The sequence below is a fragment of the Nyctereutes procyonoides genome, unplaced genomic scaffold, assembly GCF_905146905.1.
Source record: "Nyctereutes procyonoides isolate TBG_1078 unplaced genomic scaffold, NYPRO_anot_genome, whole genome shotgun sequence".
NCBI lineage: Eukaryota > Metazoa > Chordata > Mammalia > Carnivora > Canidae > Nyctereutes > Nyctereutes procyonoides.
The window spans coordinates 5,642,354-5,664,526 of record NW_026575035.1 but is presented as its reverse complement, the minus strand read 5'-3'; the positions used below and the strand labels follow the sequence as shown (position 1 = coordinate 5,664,526).

Here is a 22,173-nt window from a genome sequence, read left to right as displayed (position 1 = left end):
ACTATTTTAATCAAGGATATAGTATTACTCTACTTAAACTTTGCGTTATTAACAAGAGACATTTTTTAAGTGTGTAAAAACAATGTGTTTGTTGTGTAGGAAACATATGCATTATTAAACCTAAATTTGTCTGAGACACTACTGCCACTTAAGAAATTACAAAGTTCTGGTAATCCATTTATGGGTAAGTTAGGAAGTTAGAAAGAAGTTAGAAAGATGATTATTGTATGAAAATTTTGGATCCCCTATCCTTAAAAATTACTTAAATGAATTTGATAATGATAAAGCAAGTTCTGAAAGCTGGAAATACAATTAGAGAGGGATAAAATATGTCCACATTAGTCAAGCCTTTCTTCTTAGTTTGGGTTTATCTGCCATTCAGAGGAAACTTAGAAGTTAAGTGTTAGAATAATTATAATTTAAATAAAAAGCTATTGCTCAACTTATTTATTTAGAAAAGGAAACTAAATAATGCCCCTTTGTTGTTTACCAAAGTATAGATATGATGGCATTACAGATGCCCATAAATGTGTGTGTGTTTACATAATTAAGAGCACATTAGTGTGTGTGTGTGTGTGTGTGTGTGTGCGTGTGCGCGCGCGTGTGTAACGAAACTGTCTCTAGGCATGATCAGGTACAAAGGTCCATCACTTAGGTCTCAGAACTAAATAAACATGTGAGTTTATGATTATTTTATTGAGCTTTCTTATTTTATGAGCCACTAATGGCCTTGGATCAGTTATGTTGATGAGCCTGGAAACCTACAGCTTCAATGAGATTTTATTTATTGTTTTTATTTTAAAGTGCCAAGAAGAAAATGCCCAGTTCCCAGTCTTGTTTATGACTTTCTAATTTACTTTCAATTTCCAATGCAAGTTGTTGAACTTTTGAGTATTTCTTATTATCAACTTCAGTATCAGCTTATGTTGCTTTTACATATGCTGAACTTATTGGCTAAATTTACAGGGTTATGTGGTTTAGCATTTGTGAGGAAATAATGTATAATGAGACACTATTTTTAAAATTTGTTTTTGCATGTACTGTAATTTATTCATTTAATTTGTATATAGTTCTGTAATTTATTCATGTCTTTTTTTTTTTTTTTTTTTTGAGAAAAAAACTGTGTAAACTTCTGTGGAAACTTGCAGACTTAGATGGAGCTATTCATCATCCCGATTTAGTCTTTCCAAATTTACCCGCCAGGTAAGTCCCTCCCCTCTTCTAGGGCTAGGTAAATAAATTAATGATGTGAGGTAAAGAAACAGCTCCAGTTCCACAGGAAAAGACTTGAAGAGTGACAAGTAGATGTCCCTGACTAAAGTATTGATATTCCTAATATTCATGAATAGATCTAGTTTGAAAACTAAGCACAAAAGTTTTACTTAATGTAGTAGTTGATACTTTGGGTTACTTATCTATTAGAATTAAATAACCTCCTTATTCTACTTTTTTATCAGCATCTTGCCATTTTTATTGATAGCACCTCTACTAGAGTTTGTCATGTGAAAGAGACATTTGCCAGTTTAGCTTCAAGTATCTTAAATATTTTGGTTTTCTAGATTTTTTTTTAAGATTTATTTATTTATTCATGAGAGACACAGAGAGAAGCAGAGACACAAGCAGAGGGAGAAGCAGGCTCCCTGCAGGGAGCCTGATGTGAGACTTGATCTCAGGACCAGGGGATCATGACCTGAGCTGAAGGCAGATGTTCAACTGCTGAGCCACCCCAGCATCCAGCATCCCTGGTTTTTTTTGTTGTTGTTGTTTGTTTTGTTTTGTTTTAGATTATCCTGAAGTTAAAAAAGAAACCATTTGACTTGATACATGAGTGTGTTCCATGTGGTTAAACTGTACCATTAAATTTTGAAAGGATTCGGGGTCACTTTTTGAATCACAGACTTTTAGTGCTAAAATATTTGTTAAAATCACACCATAGAGAATGAAGAATATTATTGCCTATTGAATCCTGTATATTCAGAATTAAATCCTTCAAGTTTCTTTATATACACAAGAGTTGAAGAACAGTTCATTTCTGGTGACCAATTTGGAGTGGAAGTTTAAAGGATATCTAAGCAAGAAACACCCATTTTCTGTGTATACAAATGTTCTAAATAAGATTTATGTCCAAGTTAAATAAAATCAAAATCTAGTGTTTATTATTCTGCTAGACCTTGCATTTCTTTGCATTACCACTTGCACCATTGCAGATATTATTAAAACAAATTCCCATTATTCATGACTTTACATAAATTCAAATGATTTTGAAATTCAAAAGATTCTAGGGACAGAGGATAAAAATCTTTTAAGGGAACTCCTATATATGAGAGCTCTAATAATACTTCCACAGGCATTTCTAAAGTCCTAAAACTCATTGTTATATAGATTCCAAAATCCAAGTCTTATAGAATCGGATTTTTAAACAAATATTTTTGTCTTAGTGAAGATGGTAAAATTTATAGCAAAGTAAGAGCTAGATGTTGAATCTGGCAACAGACTAGCTAGATAATGAGCGCACTTTAAATAAACTAAATAAAGTGGCTTGTTAGACTCTGGAGTCCCTATATGTGACGTGGTGACCAGCGAATGCCTTTGGTATCAGATAAATTTACCTTGGAATCTTGGTCTTGTCAGGGGTGTGTGTTCCTGCTCAAGTTACTGCACCTTTTGAGTGTCAGTTTTCTCATCTATAAAACTGAGGACAATAACACATCTTACTGTGTAGGATCTGATTAGGATTAAATGAGAAAGAAGAGGGCCTCGCAAAATGCCTGGCTCAGAATTGGCCCCTCCTACGTGTTAAGCACAATACTCTCCTTTCAAATGCAACTTTCTGAATTGTCCTGCCGGAGCTCCAACCCTTTTTAACAGATCTGCCTCTCCTGGTTTTGCTCATGAATGAAGACAAAAGATTATTTTACCTAAAGAAGTAGAAATGATTGCCTTTAACAGCAGTTGTATACACCAAAAAGGAGGGGTGGAAGAGGGCTATATTTCCTACAAGTTAAACTTTTTATTTCTTGCATATCTTAAGAATTTTTAAAATCTACACTTTTTTTGTTGTTATTTTATAATCCATATGGAATATTTGGTTTTTCTTCTGCCTTTGAGAAAAAGAAATGTGTGAATCCTTCACTTGTTCATAGTTTCAGACTAATAATAACTCACACTGAGTATTTTAAAAATGTCAGTTACATTAGTAAACAATTCACATGTATTAACATACTTCTCAGTTATGTATGATATTATTTCATTTTTACATGTAAGGAAATTGAGGCAAAAAAGAATTTAGGTACATTTCCCCAGGGTCACATAACTAATGAGTGATAGAACCAGGATTTGAACGTTTGAAGACTGCCTTCAGAGCCAACCACTTATTCACAGCACAGTAAATAATCAGAGATAAAGTCAGTCTAGAAAATCATACCAGGCTGTGTCATTAACGAGGTCCTGTCACTGTTTTTACTGTTTTTTTTTGGGGGGGGGGGTATATGTGTATGTGGGTGTTTTGTGTAAAGAAATTGCTATGCTGTGTGACTACTTATTTGCTGAATGAACATTTTGTTTATTAGAAACAAGATAACGAGGGAATATAACAAGTGTTCTTCTATATTTGTTTAACTACTGTGGGTGTGGACATGAAGGAACATTTTACCATAAGCTGAAGAAATTTGAAAAATCTTTTCAATCCCTAATGTTTAGATATTTTTTGGTGTCCAAGTAAGAATTTTGTTTTTGGAAACAATCCTGTGCAATTTAAGAGTAATGTAATTTTTATCGAATGTATATTTAATTGCCTAATAGGTAATATTTGGCTTATCTCTGTTATACGTAAGGTAATTATTTTATTAATCAAAGTAATTTATCAAGAATTAATAACACAAAGCCTTAATAGGTTAACTGGAAAATATCTAACATGTGCATTGAATTAAATCCAAACCTGGGGAAAATAACCTTCACTTTTCTGAGCAGGACACATATTGATTGTACATGTGTGCAGCCATGATGGAACCCATGTTGGAAGTGTGTCAAAGAGAGTAAAGCTGGCAGCTCTGGCAAAACGCGACAACATGACTGCACTTTAATATGCAAATACAGGTCTTCTATAGGATTTTCAGTTTTACGTTATATAATTTCTCATCAGGGAAATTAAGAGTGAATAATAACTATAGCATTTAAAATAAAATTCAGTTGGAGTTTAAGATAGTCTTCACCACTATTAATTTCTTCATACCTAAGTGTGATATCTGAATAATATTTTATCTTATTTCTTGAACCTTGCCCAAAAACAGCTGAGGTAATCCATAGTGTTATACATATTACTGCAGCGTAAGTAAAGGACTCTCGGTCTCCAGTCCTAATAATGAATGATCTGGAGGGAGTAACATCATTTCTCTGGGTCTCATTCTCTCATCAGAGGTTGGAATTAGGTTGCTGACTGTCAAACAGTGCTCGGCGGAGTCCAACACATCTGGAGTGCTTTTATTTCCCACACAATTCATACTTTGTATTTTACCTATGGGTTGCATGCTTGATATTTGTTTAAAAGATACGTCCATAAATTAAAGATTTGAAGAGCCCTTGGACTAGATTACATCTGGAAATCCTTCCACCATTACCATAATATGATCCATTTCTTCTTTTCTAATTCCTGTGCTAGAATTAGACAAAGTACGAATGCTTTATACCCCAGACTTTTCATGGGATACTCATCTACCCATTGTACCAGTTGCAGTTACACTTGTTTTTCAAGGTCCAACTCTATGGCCATCTCTCTGATGAATAAACTTAGTAAGTCAGGGAAAAACTCTCCTTTCTTGGAATTTTAGTAACAGTATGTTAGCGTATTTCTTTATGAAGCACTTACCTGTACTTCATTCTATCATGGTTATTATGTCTTTGAATTGTTGCCATCTCTAATTTCTGCAGGTGCTAGCAAGTGTATGGGGATGAATAAAAGATAATGATGAGATGATAGGGCACTCCCTGGAGAGCACATATGTCATCGGGAGGGGTCAGAGCCTTAATGGGCTTCCTGGAGACTGTCCACAGGGAAATTTAAAATCAATATTACCAATTGTGTTTCAATAAAAAAAAATGTACACTCGAATGTCTTATGAAAGTTTTAGCTTTTGGAAATTTACATTAAAAAATAAAAATCAAATAATGCCAGAACAACAACAAAAAATGAATGATGGCCACTTACATACACTTCTGGACTGCATGTGTGTCTTCATTCCTTAACATGAATGCAGTCTATTTATTTATACTTTGTTCAATAAAAACTAGTGTATATTATTAGAAATGTTCAGATAGCCTTTTTATATAGGCCTGAGTAAAATCATGATATTGATAAAAACTAGTGCAAGCCTGACTGTCAAGAGCAATAGGACAATATCTTCAAAATGATAGAACTGTAAGTGGGTCATCTTCAAAGGTAAAATCTTTTGCTCTTAACCTCAGTGTCTCCTACTTGATGCTTTGCAGTATAATGTAGATACCTTCTAGAACAAGGAGATTAAGGAACATTTCACAGTGTTACTATAGTTAAGAAAGAGGCAGATGGATTGGCCAGTTGCCTGGAAGAAAAGTCTCATCTAAAAATTTAGGAGGGTTTTAGTACAGCCTTCTTCTGTTAATCTTAAAGGAGATAATTTCCATTAAAGACTAGTTTTCTTTTTTTGCTTTTCCTGAGCACCTTTAGTACTCATAAATACCGTAGAATATGCCAGAATACTGATGACTTTATATTCTTTTAAATATTGATCTGCTGGTGATCACACTTATTCTCATCAAAACAATTTTAATTTTAAATTATCCCAACAAAATTTTAAGCACTCACATTTTAATTCTCTAAATGACAGTGATAATGTTTATATCAGATTTAAACTAGTGTTTTATTATTGTTTCCTATTTGAAGTAATTCCCCATTAAGCTTTCATATTCCAGTTGAAATTTTAATCTAATGTTTTATTCTCTTTTGACTAACAAACAGAGTATTCAGTAGTGACTGGGTGTTTAGGAGGGATGCTTGAACACTTCTGAACTCAGTGACCTATGAACTTAACATGCACCAACAAAATAAAGTTTGAAATGATGTGTTTATGATGCTAACTTTCCAATTATGAGGAAATCACTAATTGTTTATCATCTTGCAGTTTACTAAAATAAGTACAAAATTGATATTATACTTCTTTAAAAAAAATGAGTGATGATTTACTAGATATGTATTCATTTATTTCAGATAGTTTGAATAAAATTTCTGCTTTTATTTTAATAAATCAGTCAAGAGAAGTTCACATTTTCTTTCTAACACAAATGTAATTCTTTAAGTAGTGCTGATGGTGCAGAGTTCCCTGCACTACTCAGTACATTTGGTTTTTAATAGTCCTGTTAACAAAGTAGACAGAGACTATCTTTTTTTTTTTTTTTTATAAAAAGGATAATCCACCAATTTCCCCGAGGAAATTCCGGATCCCAGGGCCCTTCCCTGCACACACTTGTAGTTCTGCTTTCTTTTCTCAGCCGTTGTTACACTGCCCCCTGCATCTCACCAAGTGGCCTCACAGTGTAAATTGTTCAGGTTATTCATCTGTCTTTTCTCCCTAAAAAAGTATACAGTCTATGCAACTGTCCATGGAAATTCAGTATCACTGATACAAAGCTGAGCTTATTAAGAAGTCTACTTTCCTTAAATCCAAGGAGAAAACTAGTATTTAAATCAAAAGTAGATAATATTTTTAAACCAAGTGTATAGCAGATAGTTTCCTTGAAGATTTATCATAACATTCTTTGCAAGACAAAACAGGCTAAGATCTTAATAAGTATTATTATTAGTTATAGTTGCTTAGAGTTATTCCTGTATGTTAATATAGTTGGTCAATAATAACTAATAGGATTGATGAAAAGAATAACCAACTTAGCACAATTTTCTATGTAGATGATACTTTCATATGAAATACCTCATTGGATTATAACTACCCTAGGATTAGTAGTAGTATTAATAGTAGTGTTATTACAGATATATGTAAAGATTCAAATATAAAGTTAAGAAAGACTAAAGTTAAGGAAGCCAGTGGATAGCAGCTTTCAGAATGTAAATCTTTTTTAATGAAATACAATTTTAGTAAAACTGACAATGTTTTTCACTTTGTCCCAACATGTCATTATGGGACAATTCTCTCAAGTAAATATGAATTTTTTAATCTCAACATTTCTTAAAATAGAAATTATTAGAAACAAATCAAATTATTAAATAGGAGAATAGTTAAGTATATTATTATACATCTTCATGATGAGCATTAAGCAGCCATTACAAATCTTGTTTTTTAATAACATAGGAACATGCTGAGCCAAAGGCAGACACTCAACCACTGAGCCACCCAGGTGCCCTTTAATCCATTTTTAATTATTTTTGCACATGGTGTAAGAAAGTGGTTCACTTTCTTTCTTTTGCATATTGCTGTCCAGCTTTCCCAACACCATTTGTTGAAGAGACTATCTTTTCCCCATTGGATATTCTTTCCTGCTTTGTTGAAGATTACTTCGACAAAAATTACGGGTTTACTTGTTACTTTTGTGTTCTCTTCTACTGATCTGTGTGTCTGTTTTTGTGCCAGTACTATACTGTTTTGATCACTATAGCTTTGTAATATAAATTGAAGTCTAGAATTGTGATGCCTCCAGCTTTGCTTTTAGTTTCCAAATTGCTTTGACTATTTAGTCTTTTGTGGTTCCATACAAATTTTAGAATTGTTCCAGTTCTGTGAAAAACTCTGTTCATATTTTGATAGGGATTACATTAAATGCATAGATTGCTTTGTGTATTATAAACATTTTAACAATATTTGTTCTTCCAACCCACAAGCATGGAATGTTTTTCCATTTTTTGTGTGTTATCTTCAACTTCGTTCATCAGTGTTTTATACTTTTCAGAGTACAGGTCTTTCACCTCTTTGGTTAGGTTTATTCCTAGGTAACTTACTGTTTTTGGTGCAAATGTAAATTGGATAGTTCTCTTAATTTCTCTTTCTGACGCTTCATTATTTTTTTTCTGACGCTTCATTATTAATGTAAAGAAATACAACAGATTTCTGTACATTGATTTTGTATCCTGAAACTTTACTAAATTCATTTATTAGTTCTAGCATTTTTTTTTGGTGCAGTCTTTGGAGTTTTCTCTATATGGTATGTCATTTGCAAAGAGTGAAAGTTTCATTTCTTCCTAACTAATTTGGATGCCTTTTATTTCTTTTTGTTGTTTGATTGCTGAGGCTAGGACTTCCAGTAGTAAGTTGAATAAAAGTGGTGAGAGTGGACATCCCTGTTGTGTTCCTGACCTTAGGGAAAAAGCTCTCAATATTTCCCCATTAAGGATGTTGGGGCAGCCTGGGTGGCTCAGCAGTTTAGTGCTGCCTTCAGCCCAGGGCCTGATCCTAGAGACCCCGGATCAAGCCCCAGGTCAGGCTCCCTGCATGGGGTCTGTTTCTCCCTCTTCCTGTGTCTCTGCCTCTCTCTCTCCTGTCTCTCATGAATAAATAAATAATAATTTAAAAAAGGATGATGTTAGCTGTGGATTTTTTATAGATGGCCTTTATTATGTTGAGGTATGTTCCCTCTAAGCCTACTTTGTTGAGAGTCTATATCATGAATGGATGTTGTACTTTGTCAAATGCTTTTTCTGCTTCTGTTGAAATGATCACATGGCTCTTTATCCTTTCTGTTACTGTGATGTATCACACTGATTGATTTGCAAATATTAAACCATCCTTGTAACCCAGGAAAGAATCCCACTTGATTGCAGTAAAAGACTTTTTTAATGTATTGTTGGAGGTTTTTTGCTAGTATTTTGTTGAGGATTTTTGCATCTAAGTTAATCAGGGATATTGGCCCGTGGTTCTCTTTTCCAGTGGTGTGTTTATCTCATTTTGTTTTCTGGGGAATGCCAGCCTCATTGAATGAATTTTGAAGTTTTCCTTCCTTTTTCTGTATTTTGGAATAGTTAAAGAAGAATAGTTATTAACTCTTCTTTGAATATTTGGTAGAATTTGCTTATGAAGCCATCTGGTCCTGGACTTCTGTTTGTTGGGAGTTTTTTGATCACTGATTTCATTTTCTTTGCTGATTATCAGTCTGTTCTATTTCTTCCTATTTTAGGTTTTGTTATTTGTTTCTAGGAAGTTATCCACTTTTGCTAGGTTGTCCAATTTGTTAGTATATAGTTTTTTTTATAATATTCTCTTATAATTGTTTGTATTTTATGGTATTGAGTGTGATTTCTGCTCTCTCATTTGTGATTTTATTTATTTGAGTCCTTTCTCTTTTTTTTGGTAAGTGTGGCTAGAGGTTTATCAATTTTATTGATTTTTTTTTTCCAAAGACCCAGCCTGGTTTCATTGATCTCTTTTATTGTTTTGTTTTGTTTTAGTTTCTATATCATTTATTTCTGTTACAATCTTTAATATTTCCTTCCTTCTGCTGGTTTTAGATTTTGTTTCTTGTTCTTTTTCTAGCTCCTTTAGGTGTAAGGTTAGGCTATTGAGATTTTTGTTGCTATTTGAGATAGGCCTGAATTTCTATAAAGCTCCCTCTTATAACCACTTTTGCTGCATCCCAAAGGTTTTTTTGGGCCATTTGAGTTTTCATTTTAATTTGTTTACATGTACTTTTTAGTTCCTTTGATTTCCTGGTTGACTCATTCATAAAATAGTAACATGTCACTTATTCTGGTCTTTCCAGATTTTTTCTTGTGGTTGACTTCTAGTTTCATAACATTGTGGTCAGAGGTATGACTTCAATCTTTTTGAATTTTTTAAGGCTTGTTTTGTGGGCCAATTTGTGATCTGTTCTGGAGAATGTTCCATGGGCACTTGAAAAGAATGTTGTATTCTGTTGTTTAAGATGAAATGTTCTGAATATATCTGTTAAATCCATCTGTTTCAATGTGTCATTCAAAGCCATTGTTTCTGGCAGCTCTTTTCTGCCCTTTGGTACTGTCCCTATACTTTAATAAAACTACCTTTTTGCACCCCCCCCAAAAAAAAAACAAAGCCATTGTTTTCTTGTTGATCTTCTTTTTAAGTGATCTGTTTATTGATATAAGTGGAGCATTAAAGTCCCCTACTATTATTGCATTATTTCCAATGTTTTTCTTTATATTTGTTATTGTTTTATGTATTTGGGTACTTCTATGTTAGGTGTATAAGTATTTACAATTGTTATATCAGGATGGTAAATGAAAAGAGCAAGATATACAAATATACAATGCATGTTATCACAATTATGGAAATGTACCTCTGAGTCCTGAGCCTAAATGCTCCAAAGTGCAAATGGCTCAGGGCCTTCTCTGGGATTCTTTTGTTCCACTTTTTTGCCTGGCTGCCCCTCCTTCAGGTCCCAGATTAAATGTTACTTTCTCAGGGAAGCATTAGCTGACCCTCAGGGTCACTTCAGGCTAGGTATGTTCCTTTCCCACTTCTATATTCTCATAACATTTAAATTTCCTTTAACATATTTATTTTGATTATAGTTAATCACCTTGTAGTATCCCTTGAATATCTATCTTCCTCAATAGACTATAAGCTTCATTTGAGCAGTAACTATGTCAGCCTTGTTTGCACAACTACCTGGCACAGAGAGTGGAACATAAAATGAATTCAGTAAACATTCTGAAGAAATGAATGAATGAATGAATGAATGAATGCAAGGCTCTGTGCTGAGAACATTTCACAGTAATCTTATTGAGACCCCACAAAGATGTTGTGGATCTTTGTCACATTTTATGGATAAAGAAACTAAATCTAAGAGAAAATTGTCCAAAGTTATATAGCAAGTAATTGGGACAGCTTAAATTTAAACCCTGATATCTTGGATTATAGTGCCCGAGCTTTTAGCATCTGATTGTGTAAGTCGTTGCACAACTAATGCAACTAATAAGACATTTATACCCTGTTGAACTACACAAATGGCTTTATTTGTAGGTCAAATATGGTAATATAGGGCAGCCCGCGTGGCTCAGTGGTTTAGCGCTGCCTTCGGCCCAGGGCGTGATCCTGGAGACCCGGGATCAAGTCCCAAGTCAGGCTCCCTGCATGGAGCCTGTTTCTCCCTCTGCCTATGTCTCTGCCTCTCTTTCTCTCTCTGTGTCTCCATGAATAAATTTTTAAAATCTTAAAAAAAATGGTAAGATGTCACCAATTTCCTATTTATTATTAATAATGAATTTATAAATATGTTAAATATATAAATTTGTATATATGTGAAAAGAGCGATAGGATTGCTGTGGGGTTTTCTGCATATTATTCTACATTCCTCAGATTTTCTATGCCAAATATTTATCATTTTCTGTAGAAAGAAAGACAGTTGTTAAAATCTATTCATCCCATAATGGTGAAGCTAGATCTCACGTCCATTTCTTTGGCACCATATCCCAAAGAATTTCCACTGAGTAAACAGACTTTGTGAAAGAGAAAAATCAGAGTTCTGTGTATTGCAAAGTTGATAACTCTCTTGTGAATTGGTGTATAATTGGCAGTTGATCAACTTTTCTGCTTAATGTAATCCAAAGTTAATCTTTAAAGTGCGTTTTTAAAATTTCCATTTGAAATTCTATGTAAAATCTAAGGCCATAGAACAAGGAGCCACATTTAGTCTAGATCATTGAAACTCTTAATTCATGTTTTGAGCTGGTTAAATATATTTCTTTATGATATGTCTTTCACCTTCTCTGATATTTTCTCTCACAGACACTGCTAGCAATAAAATTTATAGCATCCAGTTTTAAAGACATATGTTTTATTTATTGCAAGCATTAGTAGTCAAGATAAACATAGCTTTCAAAAGTTAGTTTTGTTCTTTAAACCCACCAAGGTAACATAATTTAAAATTTATTTCTATAGTTTTCATCATACTTTTTCTTTTGACTTTCCTTCCTATGATTACTATTTTGATTGTTCCTGTTCTTGAAATAGATAAAAATGAGCAAGGACTCTGAATAACAGCAGGTTGCTACCACTCTAGTTTGTTAAATACTTTTAGCAGAAAAAGATAAAATATCTTGGGATATAGCATTTGATAGGCATGGAATTAGGGCATGCTGCCTACACACAGATCCTGATGATTGTCAAAGCTACTGGCTCCACTTAAGTCTACTCCAGCTGCCCATTATACACTGGATCCAAAGAATCAGATATAAATCCTAAGTGATTAGACAGGGCCTATTCTTACATATGGCTTACCAGTCTTGAATGAATGAATGAATGAACCCTAACCAGATTCTTAATTTCTAGCTGTTGTTTCTTGATGATTACATTGGCTTTGTTGGCCCCGACCTTACAGATGAACCTGATTGCTCTTCCGGATTGTCTTTAAAAACCAGGCTTTGAGGCAGAGGTGGCTCAGTGGTTTAGCACCGCCTTCATCCTAGGGCGTGATCCTGGAGACCCGGGATGGAGTACCACATCAGACTCCCTGCATGGAGCCTGCTTCTCCCTCTGCCTGTGTCTCTGCCTCTCTCTCTCTCTCTCTCTCTGTCTCTCATTAATAAATAAAATCTTAAAAAAAAAAACAGGCTTTGCCAAATTATTTCCATGTAAGCTCTCTACATATCTTAAAGTAATATTTAATTGACCCTCTTAAAGGGACCTCAGCATAATTTCTCTCTGAACATTGACAGTATTTTTAATATATCTTAATAACTAGATTTAATTAACCTGATTTGGTTTTCCTTTCTTCCTTCATTGATCATATGTATGTTAAATTTGTGTTATCTGCAGAGGCATCAGCTAAGCCTTGAGAGAGAAGACAAAATACACTTAAACAATAGTCTTTGCCTAACCATATTGTATACTTTAGTTAAATTAGTAATAATTTGCCATAGTTCATTTGCAGAAATCACTCTATATCCTTATAGATGGAACCTGGCCAAATTCAGACAAACAAACAAACAAAAAAAATTTTTTTAAGATTTTTTTATTTGTTTATTCATGAGAGGGAGAGAGAGAGAGAGAGAGGCAGAAAGAGAAGCAGGCTCCATGCAGGGAGCCTGATATGGGGGACTCCATCCCAGAACTCCAGGATCTCGCTCTGGGCAGAAGGCAGGCCCTCAATTACTGAACCACCCAGGTGTCCTACAACAAACAAAAATTTAAAAACCTTTTCTAGGCTTACAATTTTTAAGTTGATTTTGAAAATTCACCTTTAGAAGTGAATTCAAAAACTGAGTAACTTAATTATCTTGTTTAACATCTCATCAATTTAAAATATGACAAAACTTAGATTTGTTCATTCTTTTCTGAATGATGTCATTGCTTTAAAATTCATTTTCTTTTTTTTTTAAAGATTTTATTTATTTATTCATGAGAGACACACAGAAAGAGAGGGAGAGGCAGAAACACAGGCAGAGGGAGAAGCAGGCCTCATACAGGGAGCCTGATGTGGGACTCGATCTCAGAACTCCAGGATCACTCCCTGGACTGAAGGCAGGTGCTAAACCACTGAGCTACCCAGGGATCCCCCTAAAATTCATTTTCAAAATCTTTAATTTCTTTCATGATAATGTTTACCTTGGGACAGGCTTCTTTTGCCAACTCACAGACAGGCTATTCTTTTGCATGTAATTCTATGTGCGGATTAGCCTTTCTTTTTTTAAAATTATACTAATAAAATTTATAACATGATTTTGGCTCTAGGACTTGCCACATTTAATACTTCTAAGATAGATTTATCTTTAATAATTTTTAATCTTTTGATGTGTACACTTATTTGTTTAAAAAATCTTTAATGGCCTCCAATCATGCATGAAAACAAACCTGTGTAGCTCTCTCTAAACCTCCATAATATGATCCCACTCTAAAGGTCTAGTGAGTTTCTCATGCATTCTTTCAAACATCCATTACTTGCTTTCTTTTTTACCCCAAAGTCTTATTTGCACTTGTTCACCAATTAAAATTTGCACATTCTGTAAAACAATGTTAGAGCTAATATCATCGATCACTCTTTTCTTCAATTATGAATTGTCCTCTGAATTTCAGAAATAACTAAGTTAGAATAATGTAATTGCCCAGTTATTCATGCTAATTATTTGTGTCAATTTTTCTCTCCACAGATAGGTTGACTCCATGAAAATACAAAGTGTATTTTCTATCTTTATGTACTCAGACCCTAGGACAATGATATTCCTCACTAAGGACCACTTAGTAGGGAGTTTAGAAATTGCTTCTGTTATATATAATTTGACAAAATTGAACATTTGGACATTCTGAACAATAAGCTTAGAATCATACGATCTTAGAACTTTTACGCGTTAGGAATCTTAAGGATTAATATACCAAATTCTTCATGGTACAAATAAGTTTGAGATTTCAATGGAGACAAAATGGATCATCCATTCCTGGTAGATTTTATCCCAGTGTCTCTGATATCTTTTTTCATTCTGTTTCCTCAAACTTTAAGTGAAATATATGTGTTGCGATGGCTTTCACCTATGAAAAAATATTAAAAGACAGTGTCACATTTATGCTTTAGTAAGAAATACAGAAACGACTTTAGGAATTTGAAGCAGGAAGGGATTAAATTCAAAGAACACAGTGCTCACAACACCACTGGAAAGCCTAGAGAAAGGAAATTCAGGAAAGAAAGCTATTAGCTTTCAGGTTCACTGCTAACTTTGGAGCCGAGGAGCTGGCCTCACTGATCAAACTATCGCCAACATCAAGGTGGCTGAGTTCCAGGAAAAACAACAGAGGCCTTTATAGAAACTTCTATATGGTGAAGCTTAGGCATTTATTTGCTTCCTACTACTGCATGAAGCAATAGCTTCTGCATCTCTTCTACCTTTTAAATGTGATGCAAGTGCTTCTAAATGGCAGAATTTGATCCAGAAAAACAAATTTCTTCTTATATTTACATCTTAGTTCTTTATTCCAACAATTTGATGCCTTTCCACACACCTCAGTACCTCACAAATGATCAATCTGCTATACCACTGAACAGTAATTGATGCTGATAACAGTAGAATTGTTAGTGCTGGAAGGAACTAGAACTAAATTGGACCCATCTTCTCATTTAAAAGGTCAAAATCACAAAGCAGTGGGATTGGAGAGCCAACTTTTAAAAACCTACCTCCTTACTAGTGATGGAAAGTTTTCCACTCCATGTGACTCTGAACCTGCCTGTTGCTCTATGCTTCCGGTCAATTTAATTTTATAACCTTCAGATTTAATGAAATAAGTACTTCTTACACCTAATTATTTGGTGCTTAGGCCATGTTTTAGTTTAATAAGACACACTTCAGAAATTGCTACCTGATCTTATCCCATACATACAGACTAAAAAGGAGTTAAGACTGCTCATTGCTGTTCCAAGATGAAATCAACATTTTATCTGATGACTTACATACAGGAAAGTTGACCAATAAATCTATTTAATCAGATCTCTCAGTGTTGTGAATGATCCTCCTGGTAGCTAGATATTATAAGTCTATTGTGGCCACTTCTCATTTTTACTCGTTGTTCTGGATGGAACTTGCTGTGGCACTAGGGCTTTCTTAAGAATAAACCATTCCAAAATCACACTGTTATTATAGGTTGCTTTGTCCTCAGGCTCTCTAGTCTTCCTTTTGGGCTATTGGTCTTTCAACATGCAGTTAGGGGATTAAAGTAAATCATTTAATCCATGCAGTGTGTCACTCAATAGTATACTTTTGGAGATTGTTTCCACAGGAGCACCCCGAGCACAGCCAGTCTGAGATATTGACACTATAGAAAACACTGACAGCGTGCTCCTTGTATTGATTCTACTCTTCTCTGCAAATATAGACTCCGTTCCCTTACCACAACCTTGTAAGTGGTGACTGCTGAGGTCTCTAAATTGCTTCGTAAATTATTTATTACTGGACACCTTGTAAAGACCTCCTTTCTCCTTGTTGGACTTGCTTATGATATCTAAGGTCTCATATATATTGAAAAGTCTCACTGTACATGGACCACACCTTCTACTAGAACTGTTTTTCTTGCTACCTTATGTTTGAAATATGACTTGTTCTACCGTATAATGATTATACCTCTTGTCATTCTTATTTCTGATACGTTGTGTACAGATTGTCATAAATGTTTATATATGTATGTTTCCCACTGAGCACTAGACAGGCTGGCAATTTGGAGCCTGGCACTGGGCAATTAAGCAATGCATTTTCAAATTTAAAAAGCTGAAAATATTTGAAGGCCATTTATTTAATGATGGAGGAAACAGCTTTTATTAGTAAAAATTGTTTATTGGGTCCGACATACCTACTTGATTCACTTACACTGATGTAGTAGAGTCAGTGTTCTGAAAGAAATTTCCATATGCTTTTTTAAAAATTATTCTCTTCAGTTTTCTTTTGTGATTCTATGTACCATAAAATTTTTAATGTTCATAACACAGATAATAAAAAACAGACTTGTGTTGAGTAAACAGGGCAGTTTGAAGATTCTAACTACCTTTTAGCTGACTGAAACTACACACACACGTATAAAAATACTCAATGGAAAAAGATTTGTGCTTAACCATGTGAATTTCTTCCTCCCTCTCCCCCTGGTTTCCTACATTGGTAGGCTCAGTACCTATACACTTTGTGAATTAGGGCTAAAGTTATTGTAGCACCCTTTATAGTTTGGAAATTCAGGAAGTTTCTTGCCTCATCCATTCCTTAAAATCCATTTGATTATATTTGAAGAGTTTTCAATATCATCTCAACCATTTAAGAGCTTCTATGACTCGAGGAAAGTAACTTAGGCTTTGTAAGTAATAGTTCTTTCTAGAAAATGAAATGATAATAATAATAATGACCCAAAAAAGATTATTAGAAGAGTAAATGTGATAATATACAGTCTTAGCACAAGCACATATTACATATCTATAATGGTCATAATATAACTGGTACATAATTTTTGATAAAGAATTTAATTTCATGATGTTTATATATATATATATATATATATATATATATATATATATATATTTAAGATTTTACTTATGTATTCATGAGAGACATGAGAGAGAGAGGCAAGGACATAGGCAAGAAGAGAAGCAGGCTCCATGCAGGGACTCGATCCCGGGACTCCAGGATCACGCCCTGGGCTGAAGGCAGGTACTCAACCGCTGAGCCATCCAGGCGTCCCTATGATGTTTATATGTTTTTATATAGTACTAATAGATACTTGTTGAAGGTAATGAAAATATGCAGTGAATAATGGTACATTAAAACCATAGCATCTTTTAGGAAATTTTTTTTCTAATTATAGAAATTTAAGGAGCATGAAAACATGCTTGTAAGATCACTGCAATTCTCAATGAACAAGGAATACAAATCTGTTGGAAGACACAGGTCTATAAATCCATTATAAGATTTATAAGCAGAGGAAGCCAGCTCTTCCTGGGAAGTCCAGACAGACTGCTGTGGGCAAGAGAGAGCACAGGAAAAGCAAAGCTGGAAGCCAGCAAGCATCTTTAGAGAAAGAGGCCATTGTAGCCTTACATGTCAAGCCTCTGTCAGTGATATTCTTCCCAGGCAAAGTTTGATCCAGTGAAATGCTGATTTTCTTGTCTACTGTTTTGTGCCAACATACATTATTATGACCTTGTTTCATTCTTTCCCTGCATACTGAAGGAAATTGCTTTTAAAATGAGTTGTCTATACCTATTTTCATACTTTACTTCTAGCTTGGAATACTTGTTTCTTGAAATTATTTCTTGAAATTATTTCACTGTTACAAGGTCCAGCTAAAGTCCCACCTTCCCTATAATCTGTCCCTATCGGTCCACCCACTTGTTTCTTTTTTTTCTAAAGTCTTTCAGCCTTGATAATATGAATCACCCTAACTAGTACCTGAGATTAGATACCATCCTATTTGGTTAAATAATTATTTATTGTAAAATTATTCTTCCAGCTGGAAACACATAAGGCAAGAAAGAGTCTTTTACTGTCCCTTCAGTAGCTACATAATGAAAGATTAAAAAGAGAACCAAAAAGCTGGTTAAAGCAGAGGGTTTTTTTTTTTGTTTTGTTTTGTTTTGTTTCAGATAAAACGCACATTCTAGCGCTACACTGGAGCTTTCCAGTAATCCTCTATGTTGTGCAACGTTTTACATATGTGTCCTACTGTCACCTAATAATAACTGACTTTACCGCACTGCTTCAGAGATTATGTAAAGTTTTCACATAATTTATTTCATTTATTTTTTAAAACAATTTTATGAGATGAATCTTATCCTCGGGATCCCTGGGTGGCGCAGCGGTTTGGCGCCTGCCTTTGGCCCAGGGCGCGATCCTGGAGACCCGGGATCGAATCCCACGTCAGGCTCCCGGTGCATGGAGCCTGCTTCTCCCTCTGCCTGTGTCTCTGCCTCTCTCTCTCTCTCTCTCTCTCTCTCTCTCTCTCTCTCTCTGTGACTATCATAAATAAATAAATTTAAAAAAATTAAAAAAAAAAAGAGAATCTTCTCCTCATTTTGCAGGGAAGAACCAAAGCCCATAAGAAGTTATGTGGTTTGTTTTGAGTTACACTGAAGTCCATTGCCTTTCTGTCAATCCCAGCTGATCTCACAGAGTGGCTCCTTCATCCTCACAGTAGCCACATGAGGAAGGCCAGAAAGACATTTTCTAGCTTTGATTAGTAAACAATGAGGCTGATTTCTCTTGAGAAAAGGTGAGAGAATAACTATCCAACCAAAGCAGTCTCTGACTGTTCCCTTTTGGAGGCAGAAGAGGTGGGGACAATTCTCTGAACAAGTTTGATTTGACACAAAAAACAGGTGGCAGCCTACAGACTTACTATCTGCAAGAGATGCATGACCGAACAGAGTTGGGACATGATTTAAATAAATATGTGTGTGTGTACACGTATACACACCCATATATTCAGATATATGTGAATAATAGAATATTGAAATATATGTGAAACCTGTAAACCTACTTTTATTTCTATTGTTAACAATTAAACTGAGGCATATTAAAAATTTTAAGAGTTTATTTAGGCAAAAATCAATTTTATGCTACTATTTTTTTTAAACCTTGCTATGTTTTTATTGTGATTCATTTCCAAAAGAAATTTGAAAATTTGTCCCAAGTAATTAGGAGTATGTTTTATTTTGTTATTGCTACATTTCCTACTTCAAGCAGATTTGCAGACATAGACACCAATGCCAAATAATAGAATGACCACCCTCACCATGTTAATATTTAAACAAAGGTGAAGTTTCTGAGCAGCATACCATTGATATTTAAATTATATTTATTAGGGTTACTAAATGATTGTAAACTTTGAGTTCATTCATGAAAATTAATGGAATCCCTACTTTGTTGAAAAAATTGTGGGAAAATCCAAGTTGTATAAAACATTGAACCTTTCTACAGAAAATAGAGTGCAATGAGGCTATGAACATGTATTCAATAAATTAACAGACAGCATGAAATAAATGATATAATAAAGTCAGACAAAGCGTTTTTGCAGAGAGTGAAGAAAAAGCATTCCCTGTCCTAGTGCTCACACACATACGCACAGACACAGAGCTGACAATGTAGGAGACTAAGGAAAAATCATGCAGTAGATAAGTGAAAATTTAAGTCATTTTTATTGCCTAAAATAATGAGATGAACATTAATTAGGTTTTTATTATAGTTGCATAAATTGGGCTTTAATTTGTGACCATTGAGAATACTGCTACTGACTGAAGATTGAATTTGTTTTTATTGAATGTAATAAATAAAGATTGTACATTCAAATATCATGAATCATGTGTATTTAGAAACAATTTTATCAAGTGCAGGTACTATGACTTATTAATCCTTGAAATTATTGCCTAGATTAGTGCCTAGCACATAAAAAGTGGTCATTAATTTTTTTTGAATGAACAAATGCTGGTAAAATGTAATTTTTGAAAGGGCCAAATTTAAGGTAATGTCATTTAACTCAGCTTATGTAGAAATAAATATGCACTCAAATACAAAATCATAAAAAAAGTGTTTTAGGTTAACAATAAACATCTACCTTAGAAGGTGACAGTAGCAATTTTTATTTAAATTGATTGTAAATTATGGCTTGCCAGTTATGTATGAGGCAGTGTTTTTGGTGGTAAGGAAACTGCATAGTTTCATGAAGTTTCATTTCCATCAATTAATAATTTTTATCCAGTAGTAAGCTAGAAGATGTCATCAAATAACAAAAATTGAAAACAGAATGAGATGAGTGTCATAGAAGAGGGGGGAAAGGTAGTGATTTTGGAGCTAAATGAATTTATGGTCATTTTATTCGTGCTTACGTGACTGACACAGATTATATTTTTAAGATTTAAAGATTAAACAGTGTCCTCCTACCCCTCTCATCTTATCCTCTTCTTCAAAATCATCAACAGTATTTCATATCATGCAAAGTCATACAGAAAACTCTAATAATATAAGTATAGAATCTCTGAATCTCCATTTCTGATATCCTCATGTGGTGGCATTCACTATTATCACTTCTATTACATTGTTAAGAATAAGGAAGATATTCTTAAACAGGATTTTAAGGTACTAACCATTAAAATTAGTGTTGGCCTCAGAATTCACTATGCTTAGGAGGTAGCAGGTCCCTGAGCTTGCTGTCCACTTTGGAATTTGTGTAAGGCAGGCACAATAACTTACATAAAGGCAAAACATTTCACCTTTTTCAATGAAATAATGTATAGAAACGTGTCATATATACAGTCTAAAGAATAATACTAGGGTAGGCACAGGATAGCTATCTCCCTACTTAAGAAATAAAACATTATCTATATTTTTATATTTTCCTCTTTCCCCTTTTATTTATCAATTGCATATCCTCTCCCTCCTCAACAAAGCCTTTGAATTTTGTGAACTTTTTTTTTTTAATTTTTATTTATTTATGATAGTCACAGAGAGAGAGAGAGAGAGGCAGAGACACAGGCAGAGGGAGAAGCAGGCTCCATGCACCGGGAGCCCGACGTGGGATTCGATCCGGGGTCTCCAGGATCGCGCCCTGGGCCAAAGGCAGGCGCCAAACCGCTGCGCCACCCAGGGATCCCGAATTTTGTGAACTTTTATATTTATATTTATAGGGATGTGCTGCTAATAATTTATAATTGAAAGACATAAATACCTAAAGGAAAAAGAACATAATATCAAAACTAACATGTAAAATCTGTTACTTTTTCAAAAACAACTTTATATTTAAATCCAATTTTAATAATATAAGTGACAATGAAGAAAACATGGAAGGCAGAGAAAATTATTTACAAGAGAAACTAAATTTACAGTAAAATGTACTTCTTAAAGGTAATTATTTTTGAAAATATTCTAATCACTGTTAGTCTGTATTCTTTTGTGTTTTTTTTTTGCTTGTTTGTTTTTGTTTTTGTTTTTGTTTTGTCATGAACTCTACCTGACACTGGCAGGGTTCCAGAAGCTTTTTGAATATATCTTAATCCTCTAATTTCTTTTCAACTTTGTTGATGTTACATTGCCTTCACAACACTGGGTTTTTTTTTATATTTTATTTATTTATTTGAGAGAGAGAGAGAGGAGAAAAAGAGCACATGCAGGGTGGGGAGGGCCTGAAGATGAAGGAGAAGCAGACTCCCCACTGAGCAGGGAGCCTACATGGGGCTCCATCCCAGGACCCCGGGACCATGACCCGCGCTGAAGATAGACGCCTAGCTGACTGAGCCACCAAGGCACCCCTGGAGATTTTTTTATTTTCCCTGCAGCCTCCAACTATTAGCTAGTCACACAGACACACAAAAAGACATTTGCTACTACTATAGTTTCTCTTAGAACATTTTTAGCCTCCTAATTATTTTGGGCAGGCTGCACCAGAATTCTCCACCACTTAACATTAAGAGGGGATTTATTCTCAAATGTTAGAGCCTGTTATTACCGTTTAATTTATAAACAGGGAGAACCTCCCCTGCAAAGTGCAAAACTGATGTTATGACCGTTTGTAACTGTCATGAAAGAGTTCCTGCAACATATTGCTTCTGTTTCACAAAAATCAACAGGACTTAATGTCACTGCAATCAGAAAAGTGGGGAAAAGATACAGAAAACATAGAAGCAATGTCATGTGGAAATTATACTGTAATGGAGCAGCATCAAATATATCATTACTACATATGCAAATGATATTACAATGAGGGTAGA

At 34.4% G+C, this 22,173-nt stretch overlaps 1 protein-coding gene across 6 annotated transcripts in view; it reads left to right on the top strand.

Moving 5' to 3' along the window:
- The window catches only part of HNF4G (hepatocyte nuclear factor 4 gamma), a 121,904-nt gene that overhangs the window by 50,602 nt on the left and 49,129 nt on the right, over positions 1-22,173 (top strand). For 5 of the 6 annotated variants that reach the window (XM_055318136.1, XM_055318135.1, XM_055318138.1 and 2 more), the window contains one exon: positions 1,114-1,203. The exons of the other annotated variant lie outside the window; for it this stretch is intronic. The gene's annotated coding sequence lies outside the window, so the exon portion shown is untranslated. The remainder of the gene's footprint in view (positions 1-1,113; positions 1,204-22,173) is intronic. 6 annotated transcript variants of the gene reach the window in all.